The sequence below is a fragment of the Trichosurus vulpecula genome, chromosome 2 (assembly GCF_011100635.1).
Source record: "Trichosurus vulpecula isolate mTriVul1 chromosome 2, mTriVul1.pri, whole genome shotgun sequence".
NCBI classification, from domain to species: domain Eukaryota; kingdom Metazoa; phylum Chordata; class Mammalia; order Diprotodontia; family Phalangeridae; genus Trichosurus; species Trichosurus vulpecula.
The window spans coordinates 313,140,207-313,157,773 of NC_050574.1; the positions used below are offsets into that span (position 1 = coordinate 313,140,207).

At 41.2% G+C, this 17,567-nt stretch overlaps 1 pseudogene; it reads right to left on the reverse strand.

Moving 5' to 3' along the window:
- Positions 1 to 1,717: 1,717 nt before the first annotated feature.
- LOC118837086 overlaps positions 1,718 to 17,567 on the reverse strand; it is a 51,201-nt pseudogene continuing 35,351 nt past the window's right edge.

Below are 17,567 nucleotides of genomic sequence, written 5' to 3' on the forward strand. Positions count from 1 at the left end.
GGAAATAGCCTAAAATGCCTGGGAACCACAGCAGGGCTGGAGTCTGGGAGGAAGGGAATAGAAGTCATCTTCTGAATTTGTTAAGGGTCAGTTCTGGCAAATTAGGTCACCATAAACTCTCCTCTGTTGACTAGCATAAGAGACAGGCTACAGGCCTAAAGCTCTGCACGTAACACCTCTATACTCTCCTGAGTGTTGCTCATCAGTAGTACCAGAGACCTATTTGAGGTCAGACTTGAAATTAGGCCTTCACAACCAAGTTCCTCATGGGGCTAACTCTCTCCTCATTTTCCCTCTGCTCCCTTTCCAGAGGGAGCCAAAGCCAGGGGAGTCTCTAAGAGCCCACTGTATTCACTGTTTGAAAACAGCCCTGTAGGAGTTTCAGGAGGACCAAAGTCTTGCCAAAGATGGCATTTATCCATTTTTTTTCTTTGAGTTAGATCGGCAGCTAATTATAGTCCCTAAGTATTTTAAAAACCACTCTCTCCGCTCAAGGCTGTGTGAATCGCTGCTTTCAGTGGGGATGTTCAGACTGCCAGGAAATCCAAGAGATTTAAGTTTTAAGGCTGATGGAGTGATCAGGATAAAAAAAAAGTATGTTTCCCACCCTGGTGTTATTTCTCAGAGCCCATATTTACTTCCCCAATATCTATGAGCATATACTGATTCAGTTAAATTCAACGAGCACTTATTAATTCATCTCCAAGCATTGGTTAAGTACCCACTATGAACTAGGCTCTGTGGATAAAAATATAATATATGAAATAATCCTTACTCAAAAGGAGCTTCTCTTCTTTTAAGTAATCATGGTGTGCCAGGCAGCATGATAAAGTACAGAGAGCCAGAAAGGCCCACCTTCGATATGGGCTATGTGAGCTTGGACACGAGTCTTAACTTCTCAATGCCCTTGGCAACTCTTTAACAATATAAATTAAAGGATAATAATCAACATACATTTGATAAGCTCTTACTATGTGCCTGGCATTATGCTGGGATACAAAACCAAAAAGGAAATAATTCCTGCCTTCGAAGAGCTTTCTTTGTATCTGGAGAAACAACTCATTCACCTACAAATAAATACAAAGTATATGCAAAATTAATAAAAAGGAATTTTGGGAGTGGCATTAGTAGCTGGGTATATTAGGAAAAGACTCATGTGGTAGGTGGCATTTGGTCTGAACTTTGAAGGGAGCTAGGGAGTCTAACAGCCTGAGGTGAGGACATTCCAGCATGGGGAACAGCCTGAGCAGAGGCATAGAGACAGGAGGCTGAATATCATTATAACACAAATTCTGTTCTCACTCTCCTCAAGTGAGGCTGGCTATACCTTTTTCTCAAGGTTCTAGGGTTTGGGGGTATCTCTCTTCTAGTACAATCAACCTGAGCCCCCTTCTGGTGTGATTCTCCTACTATTAGTTATCAGTACTTAGTACCCTAGTTCCATTTAACCCATTAACATCAATTAGCTTTTACAGTGGCATATTTACTTTCAAGATTTAGCAAGAACAGAAGTACAACCATTTCCCACAGTACCTTGAGGGGCATAATCTCCCTATTTTGCCTCAGTCTCAGAGTAGGCTCAGATTTAACACAGTTTCTAATTGCATTGGTCCCACCAAGTTCATGTACAAATCCTGTACCGGTGCTGGATGAGTTCCTGTCTCAGCTTCTACTAGACTGGGTCCTGAAGGTCAGGTGGCTCCATGGGGCCTCAAAGCTAGGCTGGATTCAAAATCCAGCGTGAACTTGACTCTCGGACTTCTGAAGAAGAAGCTTGCTCTTCTGACCTCTCAAAGTTCACAAGGTCGTAATCATATCCAAACTCCTTCACCTAAAATGAAAGAATAAACGCTAAAGGCAAAGAACCAAGGCCCATATTCATGGGTCACGTCTTAGTCTTGGCCCAAGGCCTCTCCATTCACAACTTTGCTGTTCTCTCTTTAGAATGCCACCTGTCAGGGAGAAGTCAGTGGAAGAGAAGACCTGAGGCCTTAGTCAGCTAGTGTCTTCTGGATACACTTTCACTTCTATCTCTTCAGCCAGTCAAAAAGGACACTGTTCGTCACACGGTAGGTAGATTGCTTACAGAATGTCTATGCGTGCTCCAAAGTCTCTCCAAGTCACTTTAATTGTATACCATCATGATTCTTCAGAAACAGGATTCCTAGGCCCTCAAGGACTTTATATTTTCAGGTGGGGGATCAGGGGTGGGGGGATGGTGTAGGACCTATATTAAAATCCCACCTCTGACATTTATAAGACTGAAAACAACAGAGAGGAGAGAAGTAGAAATGAATTTCTTTCCTATTAATGTTTGCAGTGTCCTGCTTCTTCCTCTCACTGCTCCCAGAAGGAAGGGAAGAAAAGAAAAAGAAGAAAAGCTAATTGCTGTGGGGGAAAAGGAATGACCATTAGTTAAGTGCCTACTATGTGTCAGGCAGTGTGCTAAGCTCTTTACAGATATTATCTCATTTGATCCTTACAACAACCCTGGGAGGGAGGTGCTGTTCTGATTTCCATTTACAGCGGAAGAAATCAAGGCAGGCAGAGGTCAAGTGACCTTCCCAGCGTCACATACCTAGTAAGTGTCTGGGGTTGGATTTGAAATTGAGGCTTCCTGTCTCTAGGCCCAGTTTTCTATCCATTGTGCCACTTAGCTGCCTATAGGTTATCATTTATGCTTGGTACATGTATTTTATCTTTGAGGTGATGTGGATCTCCTGGATATTTTTAAAAATAATTATAACATGACCAAGCTTCTGCATTAGGGTGTTTACTTTGGCAGTTGTGTGGAGTATGGGTTAGGGAAAAGAGAGAGCAGAAGAAGGGAGATTAATTAGGAAGCTATCGTGATGGCCTACATGAGAGGTGATGAGAGTCTGAACAATAGTAGTGACAATCTGAGTGCAAAGAAGGAGCTAGATGGAGAGGTTTGTGGAGAGACCATTGACAACTTGGCAACTGATTGTCTATGGAAGGCAAGGGAGGGGGAACAGCCAAGGATGAAGCTAAGGTTGTCAACCTGGGTAACCAGAATCATGATGGTGCTACCTTCCACAAAAATAACAGGGAAGTTTGGAAGGGGGCCAGGTTTAGGAGAGAAGATGGTTAATTTATTTTTGACCATAATGAGTGTGAAGTGCCAATGGGATGTTCCAGGTTGATGTGCCCAGCAGACAGATGACATTGAGGGAGAATTCAGGAGAGAAAATAAAGTAGCATATATAGATTTTGGAGTCATCTCCACAGAGATAATTCAAACCACTGGCACTTAGGAGATGACAAAGAGAAAAATTGTAGAAAGAGAAAACCCCTAAAATAGGAGGGCTCAGGACAGAGCCTTGGAGAATACATATTCTTTGAAGATGCAAGATGGATGATGTTTCAGGAAAGGAGATTGAAGAGTGGTCAGAGAGGTGGTAGAACTAGGAGAGATCAGTGCTATGGAAGCCAAGAGAGAAGAATAACCAGGCACTGGATACCAGTGTACTCAATAAACACAGAAACATTAATTATTAGAGCTGACTGGTTGATTGATTGAAAAGGGAATGGGCCCTGTTTCATTACCGGTAAAAATAATTTCTAAATCCCTAAATTACTTTCTAGATCCAACTTTCTATAATTCTATTGTAGCAGGTCACTACCCACAGGTAGACCTCAGCATCTCCCCTACCTGGCTTCCAGCCATCATGAGGCTGTGAACATGTTTGAAAAGAAAATTTTTGTCTCTTGTCATCTGAAAGGAAGGAGGAAACTGGCATGTTATGAGAGGTGAGAGAAGACCAAGGCCCTCCCTGGTAGGATGAGACTGCAGCTCAAGTGATACACATAGACTGGGAGGGAGAGAGGACAGAAGAGTTGGATCCCTCACAGCAGCAGCATCCAATGCCACGACTGTGCTTTTGCAAGAGAGCATGGTGAAAGTAAGACTATAGCTGTTCCCTGTTGGCTGCACAATGATAAGCTCCCCCTCCCCCTCACCTCCACCATGTCCTACTTTGTTCTGGCTCCCTTATGAGCCTACTTCCCATTCCTTATTTCTTTTAAACAGTCTGTTTGATTTTTGTGTTGGCCAAATGTGCTCAGAAAGAAACTGGTTTCTCTAAGACATCATTTTCCTTGTGAGTGTGTGTCCTTGTGGGGAATAAAAGAAGCAACAGATCGAGGGGCTGTAGCTGCTCTGGGACACACACACACACACACACACACACACACACACACACACTCGCACTTGCGCGCTTACATACACACATATACATACACACACTTGCGCACACACACACACATATACATACACACACATGCGCGCACACACACACACACGCGAGCACACACACAGAGAGAAGGAAATTGTCTTTCCACATCATTGGTGTATTTTTCCAGTTAGAACTAAAGAGCTATTATTGATAAGAATTATAATAAATATTATAACTTCCCCACAGCAAAGATCAAGAATGAATCTCCATCATTTGTGGATTGCCTTGGTAAGGAAAAATGGGTCAACAGTTTCATAGGAAAAAAAGGCTTTAGTAGGGACCTGGAATAATTTTCTTCGGGCAATTGCCTTAGTGTCCTTGGACATTTCCCTCCTTCTTCCCTAGTCTCCCCCCCGCCCCTGACCCCCCACCTCCACTTCGCCCCTGTTCAAGGCAAGTTTGAGGAAAACTGTCCCTACATGGAGTGGAACCAAGCTCAGTGACTAGAAAGCCATGCCTCAGGGAGGAGTTGGGAACAGACTGGTTCTCTCTACATTAGGATATAGGTCACAAAGTCAAGTCAAATCAACAAGCATTTATCAAATGCTTACTATGTGCTAAGCTGGGAATAAAAAAAAAAAAGCAAAAATAGTCCTTGCCAGGAAGGAACTCACATTCTAATGGGGGGAGATAGCATTAAAACAACTATAAACATACTCAACAGGAGTTAGGTGCACGTGCAGACACCATCAGTTTGCTAAAATGGCATCACCAATGTTAAAGACAATAGGCATCATCTGTTCCTGAGGGAATCGTGGAGGACAGAAGCATGCAGGGACATTCTGCATTGGCCTACCACATGGTTAGGAGCAGTTTTTATCTGTGAGCTGTCCAGTTGGAGCTGTCAAAATTTCTAAAACAGCCTGACTTAGTAATGGGCATGGCTTTTGCTGCATTGATCTGATAATTAAAGAACTAATAGAAAAAAGACTGCTCTCCAACACATAGTAGGATAACCCAGAATGTCCTCACATGGTCCTCTTTTCCATGATTCTCCCAAAGCAGGTCCCTAGTGTCTCCAGTGTGGATGTTCCTGACCTTATCATATGTATATATAAGATACAAACAGGGTAAATTGGAAGTGATCTCAGAAGAAAGGCACTAGCATTGAGGGGAACCAGGAAAGCCTTCTCAAAAAGACAAGATTTGAACAGGAACTTGAAAAAATCTAGGAAAGTAAGGAGGTGGAGAAATGGAGAGAATGGAGAGAAAACATTCCAGGTATGGAAGACCATTAATGAAGAGTTGGGAGCTGGGGGATGGAAGGTCTTGTGTGAGGGATTATTAGGAAGCCAGGGTCATCGAAGGGCAGCTAGGCGGTACAGTAGATAGAGCACTGGGCTTGGAATCAGGAAGACTTTCTTCTAGAATTCAAATCTGGCTTCAGACACTTACCAGCTGTGTCACCCTGGGCAAGTCACTTAACCCTGTTTGCCTCAGTTTCCTTATCTGTAAAATGAACTGGAGAAGGAAATGGCAAACCACTGCAGTATCTTTGCCAAGTAAACCCCAAATGAGATCACAAAGAGTCAGACATGAATGAAGTGACTGAACAAGAAAATTTAAAAGCTGAATGGAGGAGGAAGGACTGGAGTGGGAAGAGACTTGAGGCAGGGAAACCAATTAACAAACTGTGGTAATAGTCCAGATGTGACTAGGAAGATGGTGGCACTCTCGACAATAATAGGAAAGTTTGAAAGGGAGAGTAGTGATTGGAAGGAAACAATGAGTTCAGTATTGGGGATGTAAAGAGATGTGGAGACAAAGCAATAGAGTCTAAGCTTCCTGTACACAAATTTCCTCCCCTACCCCAAGTGACATTGCTAAATTGCTGCTTCCCTGATGGCATTTTCCTCCTCTTTCTTTCCCCAACACACAAATTGACATGCACCTGTCACCACACATTTGGCTCATTAATTTCCCTTCTTCTAAAAGCAGGAGCCTCTTATAACCCCTCTTCTTGCTTTACAAATGTGCTATAATCACATTTGTATCTCAAAATAGCACAAGCGTAGGTGCCAATTCATATGGGAGAACTCCCTCTTTGGCCACATATCTGTACATTGCTGGGCAGAGGCTGAATGTTTTTCTTTTTAATTTCTTTATAAAGTTTTCATTATGATGAATTTCGTTAAATCAATTGATTTGCCTAAGGTAGCAGCAGCACTAAGTGGCAGAGTCAAGATTCAGACCCAGGCAGATCCTCTGACTATAATCCAGCATTCTTTCTCCCATGCCACACTATCTCCCCTAACATTTGTTTCGTTAAGGATCACCCCCCCGCCCCCACCCTGTTGACTCCTTCCATTTCTTCCCCTTTAAGTTGATTGTCCATTTGAAAGTTATTGTGGCATGTGGTGTAAACTCACTTTTTTTGGTCTTTAGCCAAACTGATTTCTAGTTTCTATAGGAGTTCTTGTCAAATCAGGAGCTCTTCCCTACACAGCATATATTCTCCAGTTTATTGAATACTAGGTTATTGAGTGGCACAACTAGGTGGTGCAACGGATACGGTGCCAGTCCTGGAGTAAGGAAGACTCGTCTTCCTAAGTTCAGACACTTAATAGCTATGTGATCCATGGCAAGTCACTTAACCCTGTTTACCTCAGTTTCCTCATCTGTAAAATGAGCTAGAGAGGGAAATGGCAAACTACTCCAGTATCTCTGCCAAGAAAACCCCAAATGGGGTCATGAGAGTTGGATGTGACTGAAGAATGACCAAAGAGCAGGTTATTGAATATTTCGTTTCTGATCCTTGCTTATGTAGTTCGTTCCACTGACCTATTTTTCTATTTTTAGAGCAAATATATTACCAACTAGTCTTGGTGATTACTATTTTGAAATATAGCTTAAGGTCTGGGAGTGCTATTCTTTCCTTCTTACTTTTTTATGACTTTAGATTCTAGAAACTTTGTTCTTCTAAATGAATTTTGTTACTGTTTTGTCTAGCTCCATAAAATATCTCATTAATAGTTTGATTGGTATAATATTAGGTTAATTTAGATTCTATTGCCTTTTTAATTATATGGGTGTAGCCCAATCACTAGCTGTGAATATCCTTCCAAATATTTAATTTATCCTTTGTTTCTTTAAAGATTATTTTGTAATTATATTGATGGAAGTCTTGAAGAATGACTACAAGATGTTTTGCATTTTGTAGTTAATTGGAATAAGATCTCCTTGCTATTATTTCTCCTGAATTTGTTGTTGCTATTTAGAGATACTGATGATTCTTGTGCTTGTATTTTGTATCCTGATACTTTACTGAAAGTATTATTTGTCAAAGTATTTATTTTTTCCTATTTTATTGTTGTGGTTTGGGTTATTTTTATTTTAAACATAATTGTTTTCAATAACTGGCACATAGTAGATGCTTAATAAGTGCCTGTTTTTCAAAGTGCTCATTGAATCGTTATTCAACAGCTGCTATCTGCAAGCAACCATGCTACCTTCAACAGAAGGTACTTGTTTTGGGGGGGGAGGGAGTCACTGAAGATATAAAGATAAAAATTAAAAAAAGTCTCTACCCTCAGGGAGCTTATGTTCTACTAGCAGAATTTTATGTCAGAATTCTGATGCAGAATCATAGAATTTTAAAGCTGAAAGCACTTTAAAGCTGAAAGCACCAAAGAGACGAAGGGAATTGGCTCAAGGTAATAGAAATACTCCACAGCAAAGCCAGGACTAGAACTCAAATATTCTGACCTCTTGAGGCCAGGACTCTTTCCACTAAATTCTACTGTCTTCATAGTACCATTACAGTGAAAGTCATGGCTTTCCCAAATGGTGCAGTGCTCCCAAATGTCCCAGTGCACTTAGGGACCTGGGATTTGTTCTGTGAAGTTTGGATTCAGTCAAACAGTTGCACTTGAAGACCTAGAGGGCCACATGTGTCCTCAAGTTCACAGGTTCCCCACCCCTGGATTAGACCAAAGTGAGGAGATTTGACAAATGATTTTTCTTCTCTTTAAAAACTTAGGAAGTTTGGGACTGAAAAATTGGCACCAATCTTTCTCAGCATTGTTAGATGAAGTGATCACCTGAAAATTCCTCATCATGTTGTTTAACTTAGTCTTGGATACTCAATGCCTTTCCTAATTCCCTCAGCCTCCTCTCTCCTCTGATTGGAGGGTAGGTGGCCTTTTTCCAGCTCACTATCCACTTTTCATCTGCAAACCTGCTTTGTTTGAAGTCCACAGAATAAGATGCTGGGTACCCTCTGGCTTCCCCACTTCTCCAGCTTCTTTTTATGTCTTGTCTTCTCCCATTAGATAATAAGCTTTTTGAGGGTAAGGACTGTCTTTCTTTTTTCCTTATTTTTATCCCTAGTGCTATGGATAGCTAGGTGGTGCAGTGGATAGAATGCTGGGAAGACCTGAGTTTAAATCTGGCTTCAGACACTTACTGGCTGTGTGATCCTGGACAAATCACTTAACCCTATTTGCCTCAGTTTTCTCATCTGCAAAATGAGCTGGAGAGGGAAATGGCAAACCACTCCAGTATGTTTGCCAAGAGAACCCAAAACGGAGTCATGACAAGTTGGACCTGACTGAAACGACTGAACAATGACAATAACATCTCCAGTGCTTAGCTCAGTGCCTGGCATGCAGTGGGCACTTAACGTTCGTTGAATTAATTGAATTTAATCTTGGGTCTGAGATGGCTTTGAGTCTAAATGTTAAGGTGGTTAAGTTTGTCTTTGATGTCTTTGCTTAGTCTTTCTTTGTCCATTGCCAACCTTTAGCTCCCTTGCTCTTCCTTCTCAGTGTTCTCATCAAATGATACAATAAATTTAAAGAGCTTTGCAAACCTTAAGGCACTTCTTGAATTATTTTCACTTGAACTTCCTCACGTCTCTACCTCTTCCATATTCAGCATTGATCTTCCCAGGGTTGTTAATTTCCAGATAACATGAACCCTATTTTAGCAGGGTTCAGGTTCCTAGATGAGTATTCTTGCCTCAGATATCAAGACAATAGAGAATCAAGGAATGGATCAAATGATAGAGAGTATTAGCCAGTCTCTATGATAGAGACTCCAGCCAGTTTGATTCAGTTCACAAGAGCTGATTGTTAAATTTTTGGCATGATCATTTATACTTCCTTCCCAATTTTTTTGTGGTTGATTGCATGACTTAAGAAGGTGATAGAGAAAACATTAATAAAACATATTAACTTAAAAGTGTATTATACACATTTCCTTTACTCCTCCCTAAGGACCTAGTTACTAAACATTTGCCAGCATACCCTTCATTATAGGAATTGTGGGAATTTAGAGAGGCAAAGGAACATAGGATCATGGATTCATAGCTAGAAAGACTTGAGAGACTTTTCAATCTAATACTCTCTATAGACCTAGAATGGTCAGAGAAAACTTCCTGGATGAGGTGAGACCATTTTTATAAAATATTTACTCAGCACTTACTCTTCTCAGAGCACTGTGCCCTAAAAATGAGGTATATACAATGATTTTGGCCAGCTGGTAGCAGAAGAAAGCATAGATCATGGATTCTTGACCATTTTCGTGTGTGTGTCATAGATTCCTTTGTCAGTATGGTGAAGCCTATATACCTTAGCTCAGAATAATGTTTTGTTGCCCACATTCATAATAAAAGGAAATGCTAAATTTTAGTTAGAGACTAAGGAAAATAAACATGTAATTTTTCCCATCCAAGTTTATAGAATCCTCGAAATGAATCTGTGGGAGTCCATGGACCCCAGGTTAAGAACCCCTGGGGTAGACCACAAAAAATCATAATAAGAACTTGGAAGAGAGAAAATGTTGAGAAATTGAGGCAGAAAGTGGGTTGAGGAAAGAAAAATATACACAATGTCATGAGAACACCTTACCTAATTTATAATTAGTCACACATGTAAATGCACACAGAACTATAAGTAAAAAAATCTAGTGCCAAGGTCTAATTCATTTGAGTGTGAGGGCTGAAGGGAAGATGATATCCAGGTCTGGTGAAATTTATCTGGGCAGCTTAGAAGCAAAGGGGGAAAGGAGATTGGGAGAGACAGAGGTGACAGGTAGGAAGGTGCACTTTTGGTGGGTTGGATATAGTGGGTCCCTTTTGGTAAATAGAGTGCCTGAAGAACTGTGGACAGAGGTTTGCAATATTGTATGAGAGGCACCAACAGAAAACATTCCAAAGGAAAAGAAGAGCAAGAAAGCAAAATGGTGGTTTGATGAGGTTTTACAAATAGCTGAGGAAAGAAGGCAAATGAAAAGTAAAGGAGAAAGGGAAAGATATACCCAAATGAATGTAGAATTCCAGAGAATATTAAGGAGAGATAAGTAGTTTTTCTTAAATGAGCAATGCAAAAATGGAAGAAAACAATGGAATGAGAAAGAAAAGAGCTCCTCAAGAAAATTAGAGATATCAAGGAAAAATTTCATGCAAAAATGGGTATGATAAAAGACAAAGATTGTAGGGACTTAACAGAAGCAGAAGAGAATAAGAAAAGGTGGCAAGAATACACAAAAGGACTATACAAGAAAGCTCTTAACATCACCAATAACCATGATGATGTGGTTAATGATTGAGAGCCAGACATCCTGGAGAATGAAGTCAAGTGGGCCTTAGAAAGCATTGCTAACAATAAAGCTAGCAGATGTGATGGAATTGCAGCTGAGCTATTTAAAATCCTAAGATGATGCTTTCAAAATGTGGCACTTAATATGTGGGCAAATTTGGAAAACTCAACAGTGGCCATTGTATTGCCAAAGATAAATTTAATGTACCTAATCCTAAAGAAGGGCAATGCCAAGGAATGTTCAAATTACCAAACAACTGTGCTCATTTCCCATGCCAGTAAGATTATGTTTAAATTTCTGGAAGCTAGGCTTCCTCAAAATGTGAACCAAGAATTACCAGAACAGCAAGCTGGTATTCAAAGAGGCAGAGGAACTAGAGACCAAATTGCCAACATTTGCTGGATTATGGAGAAAGCAAGGGAGTTCCAGAAAAACATCTACTTCTGTTTCATTGACTACACTAAAGCCTTTGACTGTGTGGCTCACAGCAAAATGTAGCTAGTCCTGAAAGAGATGGGAGTACCAGATCATCTTACTTGTCTCCTGAGGAACCTGTATGTGGGTCAAAAGCAACAGTTAGATCCAAACACAGAACAACGGATTGATTTAAGATTGGAAAAGGAGTACAACAAAGCTGCATATTGTCACCTTATTTATTTAACTAATTTGCAGAGTACATCATCCCAAATGCCAGGCTGGATGACTCATAAGCTGGAATTAAGGCTGTCAGGAGAAAAATCAACAGTCTCAGACATGCAGATGATACCACTCTGATGGCAGAAAGTGAAGAAGAATTAAGAAGCCTCTTAATGAAGGTGAGAGATGAGAGTGTAAAAGCTGGCTTGAAGCTTAACATCAAAAATACTCACATCTTGGCAACTGGCCTCATCCCTTCATGGCAAAGAGAAGGAGAAGAAATGGAAGCAGTGCCAGATTTTATATTCTTGGGCTCAAAGATCACTGTAGACAGTGACTGCAGCCATGAAGTTAAAAGACACTTGTTCCCTGGAAGGAAAGCTATAGCAAATCTGGTCAGCATACTAAAAAGCAGAGACATGACCTTGCCAACAAAGGTGCATATGGTCAAAGCTATGGTTTTTCCAGGAGCAATGAATGGCTGTAAGAGTTGGACTATATGGAAAGCTGAGTACTGCAGAACTGACACTTTCAAATTGTGGTGCCGGAGAAGACTTTTGAGACTCCCTTGGATAGCAAGGAGATCAAAGCCATCAATACTTAAAGAAATTAATTTAGGCTATTCACTGAAAGGTCAAATACTGAAGCTGAAGCTTAAATACTTTGGCCACATAATGAGAAGATGGAACTTATTGGAAAAGACCCTGATGTTGGGAAAGATGGAAGGTAAAAGGAAGAGGGAATGATAGAGGATGGGATGGATAGACAGTGTCATGGAAACAATGAACATGAACTTGGACAGACTTTGAGAGATAAGTGGGGATAGAAGGGCTATGGTACCTGGAGTCATGAAGAGTCAGACAGGACTGAATGACTGAGCAACAACAACTCACGGTAAAAGGCAGGAACCAAGAGAAGAACACAACCCTTTTTATGGCTCTATAGAGAACAAGACGAGTGAAGGATCGAAGGCATAGGGGTAGTGGACTGGAAGACTGATGTTGGGAAGAGGTAGGCACTTTGGATGTTGGGCATCCTAGGCAAAGTCCTAATTATTCTGTGTTAGGCATGTCTGTTCACACATGCATTTATATAATTACATAATACATATGTATTCACCTATGTCCATATTCATGGATACATGCACACTTTCTGTTTTTCTTTCTCTTCCCCTCTAATTCCCTTCCTGTTTCCCTTCCTTTGCTGCCCACTTCATACACACACAGATATACACACACAAACATATAGCAACCCAAAATCCCAGTGAGTGAGTCCTCAGTGAGGCTGTTTTTTTACTCAGGCTGCTTCTTATCCTTGTCTATTTATTGCTGGCTGATCAGTGAAAAGAGACATGGTTCTGACTGGAAAGCAGAAGAGACTGCTTCAGATTTGGAGAACAGAGGCAAGAATTTCTCTTTCCCCCCTCCCTACCATTCAAACTGTATCCAAGCCACTGTCTGCAGATGTATCCCAAATGGATCCCAATTGCCACTGCATTTTTTCCCCCGGCAGAGTGAGGCCAAGAAAAAGAGAAGGCTAAGCCAAAAAGCTGAGGGGGAGGGAAGAAGAATTCCAGAAAAACTTAAAAACCCTAGCATTCCTGGCTTTTGTAGGTATCTTGTGACTAGGCTCCCACCAAGGGAAAAACTTTGAAAAATGTGTATCAGGGCAGTTCACGCAGCTCACTTGGGAGAACAGTGTCAATTCACTGTGAGTTTGGGGCTACCCAAGAAAGAGTCATGGGCCAGCTGGTTCTCCAACGTCATGCCTTAGTCCTACAGTCCTAGCGATAAAGTTGATACCATCTGTACTTTTTGTATCCTCCTGGATTTCCCTAAGGGCCCTCTTGGGCACCCGATCTTAGCAAAACTGGGAGACCTAGTGAAATTGGTCTCTGTAATACCCCTATTTTGTTTTCAGTGCCCCCTTATTCAGTTTTCTCATAATGTCCTCTGCTTTCTCATCACCCCTTCAGCCCACCTTCCCATGCCCCAGGGCTTTTCCTCTTTTTCCTCTACCAAAATTAACACACCCACATACACTGTGATCTTAGGGCCTTGCTCTTTGTCATCCAATAGCCAGACACTATGATCATAAAATCTCAAGGATGGACTTCTAGTCTGGTCTTGGCAGAAGTCCAATCCTGACAACCCTTCCTTGACAAGTCATCATTTAGCTTCCGCTCAAAGATGTGGAGAATAGATCTAGTGATGGGGAACTCATTATCTAACACTGCAGTCCATTTTACTTTGGAACAGCTCTGATCATTAGAAGTTTTTCCTCATGTGGAGCCAAAATCTAGCTCCCTGAAATTTCCACTCCTTATTACTAGTTTGGTTCAATGGAGCTAAAAAGAACAAGCCTAACCCTCTTCTACCTAACTGCTCATTTACTACTTGAAGGCAATCCCTTCACCCCTAAATTTTCCCTTCTTTAGGCTAAGAATTCTAAATGCTTTCACCTTATCCTCCTATGGCATGGTTTCCTGTCCCATTATCGTTCTGGTCATCTTTTCCTGCATGATCTCCACTTTGTTAGTGTCCTTCTCAAAACACTGTGTCACAAATGAAATTAATACGTACCTAAAATGTTACTTCTTCCAGAGGACATAAGTATACTTTTAATAGGAGGGAGGGGGAAGGAACACATGTTTACCAAGCACCTACTATGTGCCAGGCACTGTACTAAGTGCTTTACAAATATCTCACTTGATTCTTAGAACTCTGACAAGTAGGTGCTATTACTATCTCCATTTTACAGTTGAGGAAGCTGAGGTAGAGGTTAAGTGACTTGCCCAAGGTCACACAGCTAATAAATATCTGAAGTCAGATTTGAACTCAGGTCTTCCTGACTCCAAGCCCAGTATTCTATCTATTCTATCCTAACTGCCTTATGGAGACAGACAGAGACAAAAATAGAGATACTCTTGGGCGGGTAGTACCTTCAAGCTTTTTCAAATCATCCCATGGGGATCCTGCTCCTCTTTCTCTCAAGTCTTGAAATTTCTGTGCCAAATTGTAACTTCAATATTACTGTAATGGGTCTGGTGCATTTACAGAGCCAATCAGCTTGCTAAGATGGCATCTTCACATGGATGCTAGAGAGCTGTTTCTGGGACAATCATGATGACTTGTAAGGGAAGAGCTTTGGAGAGACAGACTGCAGAGCATTCATAGACATGCAATAAATGGTTCTGTTCTGCCAATCATAGATTGAAAGAGAGACTCTTTGGTTGTAAAATTATTTAAAAAGTCTAATCAGCTTCTGGTAATTTTTTTTCTTCATTGCTCTTGGGAGAATTTTGAGGGGAAGTAGAACTTATAACTTTGTGAGTTTGAGCGATCCAGGGGGGTCCTCCATCCAGGGGAGTCCCATCTTTCTGGAATTCAGATTTCCAACCATTGCAGCATTTATGCCTTGAGATGGAAGGAGCAAATTTTGGGAATTATCTCCAGGAACCCAATCTGGGAGTAGCTGAATCACAGGCTTACCTGGCTGTCATGTTACATCTGGACATCAACGTGTTGGGACCAATGTTATATAGGAACCACCTAAAGTTTAAGCCTAATTTTCACTCCTCCCGAGAGAAAGGTGGTAGAGGGAGATTTACTCCTCCAAGGTGTTGGGGAAAGCCAAATAACATTAAGTGGTTAAATGGACCTAGGGTGCTAATCATAGACCCCTCAAAAATGGAGGGAATGTAGCCAGTGGGCATGGAAGTGGATGGCAGAGAGAAGAGATAGTTCAGTCCCCTCAGGTTACCTGAAAACCCATTAATTCATTCAGTAGGTCTTTATAGAGCATTTTCTATGCGCTAAACACCATGGAGGACACAAAAGAGAAAACCTAGTTTTTGCTTTCAATGATTTTACAATTTAGTCAGGGAAAAAATACAGACGTCAAATAACTAGAAAGCAATAGAATTGAGGAACAGATTATGTATAAGCACCACAGGGTTCAGACAAGAGAAAGATGATAGGATCATAGATCCTAGGCTGGAAGGAACTCAGGAACCATTTAGTTCAATTCCTTCACTTTATAGGTGGGGAATGGCCAGAGGATGCTTCAAAGAAGTCAGATTCAACTATGGCAAACATTTATTAAGCACCTACTGTGTTCACAGCACTGTTCAAGGTGCTGATGATACAAAGAGTTTAGTCCTGAAGGATGGCTTGGATTTGGACGGACAAAGGTGAGTAACAAGGTCATTCTAGCTGGGGGAGGGGGAGGATGTTGCAAACAAAGGAATAAATTAGGGAACAAGCATGGAATGTGTGGTAGATAGAAATGAATGTCCAGGCTCCTGTCACTGTGTGCTGGGGAGAGAAGATAAGGCTAAAAAGATGTTCTGAGGCCATCTCATGGAAGGCCTCAAACACTGGGTTGGGTAGTTTGCACTTTATCCAGTAGATAATGGGTAACCACTGAACATACATATGTTCCAAACTAGAATGTGACCTCTTTGGAGGTAGGAACCTTATCTTCCCATAGATAGAAGTATTTTGAGTTCTTGCCCTGCTGAGTGTGTGAAGTCAGAGTGAGGAGAAGCAGGTAGTACTCAAAAAAAAATAGATTTGAAACTTAGATATGCTATCATCAAGACTTAAAGAATGTTTGTTGATTGACAGAAGAAGAGATTAGGACTGGTTGCCTGGCAACAACACCCCCTCACTCCTTCCACATTAACTCTCAGGCAGAACATTGACCTTTCTTGATAAAATTTCCCCTTCAAGGCTGCCCTTAATATTAATTTTAAAGGGATTTCACCTGCATAATAATGTTGCAGACTCACTTGATAACAAATTTAGAGATGGAAGTAGCCTTACAGGTTATCTAAGGCAACCCCCTCATCTTACGGTTGAGGAAACTTAATTCCATTTAGGTTAAATGATTTGCCCAAGGTCCAGCAGATGGTAAGTGTCAGAGCTGGGATCTGAACCCAAGTTCACTGGCTCCAAATATGTAATTCTCATTGCAGCACAGTCTCCCAAAGAGAGGTGCATTTGCGCTACAATCGCTAGGGATAATCCTGTGCCTTGCTGCCAAGCTCGGCAAAATCAACAACAAAATTTGGCCATATAGTCCTCTCCAAAGAATCAACTGAATTAGGTGGCAATGTCCACAAGGAGCCAGGAGCTGTGTGTAGGGTTTGCAGTCCATGCAGGAATGGCTTCATGTGGTAGGCATAGCAACTGGAGCCTCTTGTCTTCATTGGACTGCAGAGAACTCAGAAAGTTAGTCTTCCCTGGCTTCCGTCTAGTGTTTGCTAAAATCCCATCTTCTGCAAAAAGCCTTTCCTGGCCCCCTTAATGCTAATGACTTTCCTCTAAGAGCACCTCCAAGTCATCCTGTATATTATGTCCCCATTAGATTGTGAACTCCTTGAGGGCAGGGGTTGTTTTTGCCTTTGTCTTATATCCCCATTGTTTAGCACAGTGCTTGGCATGTAGTAGATACTTAATAAATACTTGTCGACTTGATTTGCCTTTAGAGATCATCTCACTAACCCATCTTCTTAAGGACAGAATCCTTTCTCTGTCATCTCTGATAAACAGTCATGCTGCCCTAAATGGTCTGTTCTCTATTGCAGTGCCAAAGTGTCTGAAATGGCATATAAATCATAGACCCGAGACTTTTAGACTGGAAGAGACTTTAGAGGTCAGATTTGATACTTTGGTTCTTGGAAGTTTTTCATCCTTTCTAAATATCCACAATTAAAATGTAAAAACTCCTGGAAGGGGTAAGATTTCAATTGCCTACCTATTTACTAATGTCTTAACCTGGCACTTCAGAATCACAGAAATGCAAAGATAGAAGAGACCTCAGTGGTCTTCTATCATCCTAATCAACTTGGTACCTGAATTGGTAACCCATCTATAATGTTGCTTAAATGTGACTCTACTGGAAAGCCCCCAGTCATGGGGAATTCATATTTCCTGAGCCTATTTTACTTGTGTGGCTATTTTTCTACCCATCCGCAGCCTTCAAGATCGGGGTCAAACAAAGAATTTTGGGTAGTTTCATTCCCAGGTAAAGTTTGAAACTTGTAGGAGCCCTTGGCTCTAATTGTTAGGATTTTTTTCTTACATTGAGGCTAAATCTGTTCCTCTCCAATTGCAGAGCACTTTTCTCTAC